The following is a 1,225-nucleotide window of genomic DNA, read 5'->3' as shown; positions in this document are numbered from 1 at the left end:
ACACACACACACGCAGACATAGCAACATTACTTGATTATAACATAGTAAAAAATTAACCTATTTCTGCGAACACAGGGAAAAAATCATAGAAAGGGGGGCTAAGAGAAAAATGCATGCTATTCTGTACGAGTGTGATGGACACGTCGAAATTTCGATCGATGGCCATTGGAGCATCGTTTTTTTTTGTTTTTTGTTTTTTTTTGCGAGGAGGAGCATCGCTCACTCGTGGTACTAGTACTCGCAAATTAAATCAGTTTACTAGCTGATTGCTGGGTTTTTAGTGACAGTGGGAGAATGCTTGTGTGAACGATTATGAGGGAACCAAACTTTCGATAGAAGAAATGGCTTTGAAAGGAGCACGACTGACTTGGAAAGGAACACAGTACCACGACGATGGCTTTGGAATCTGCAGTACGATGACCGAACCTGTGCAGACGGGAAAGAAGTCTTCCACTAGTGCTGTCGCTACCATAAAAGGGGCATTGCCTCTCATGCTAAGCAAAGGGTTCCACAGCGTGCAGCAGGCTGGGTGCGTTTGGTTATCCGGCAAGCGTTGGCTTAGCCTGGCTCAGCAAGGAAGCAAGGGATTTGGTTCTCGAGCGAGCCTGCCTCGTATCCTGCGGTTTCCAGCTTTTTCTTCGTTTGACTGAGCTGGCCAAATCGGCTCGCCTCCGTCGGCAAGGATTGCCTTGCCTAGCGAGGTAAGCTGGCGAGCGATCCAAACGCTCCCAAAATTTTCTCATATCACATTCACATCCAGTACTCATGAAACGACAAATATTTTTGCCACACGGTTCTTTATAACTTCAGTTATTATATATTTCGTTCTGAACAGCGATTTCCAATTTGTACTGTAACACTATTCCGAGTTCATGCATAACTTTAACTACTATAAACATATCCGCGCAAAGGAAAAAAAGACTTAAACCACTAAACATCATCACTATACAAGTAATTGAAATTCTCAGCCTCAAAAAAATAAAAAATAAAATCACAGCCTCTCTTAGGATGCGTTTGGTAGAGTACATTAGTCAGGGCCGATGGACGCAATTTTGGCCTGTTTGGTTGCTTGAGTTGCACCTAAATCTTGGCCCACACGAACCTTAAAGCATATTTGGGCTTGGCTCTAGAGGAACTCTCAAATTGGCCGTATTCCGGAGTCAGGCCCCGGCGATGAAACTCTAGGCACGTGTGTGGATGTGGTTGCGCGCGCGCGCGGCGGGG

The sequence above is a fragment of the Triticum aestivum genome, chromosome 5D, assembly GCF_018294505.1.
Source record: "Triticum aestivum cultivar Chinese Spring chromosome 5D, IWGSC CS RefSeq v2.1, whole genome shotgun sequence".
In the NCBI taxonomy this organism is placed as follows: domain Eukaryota; kingdom Viridiplantae; phylum Streptophyta; class Magnoliopsida; order Poales; family Poaceae; genus Triticum; species Triticum aestivum.
This window is presented reverse-complemented; position numbering follows the sequence as displayed.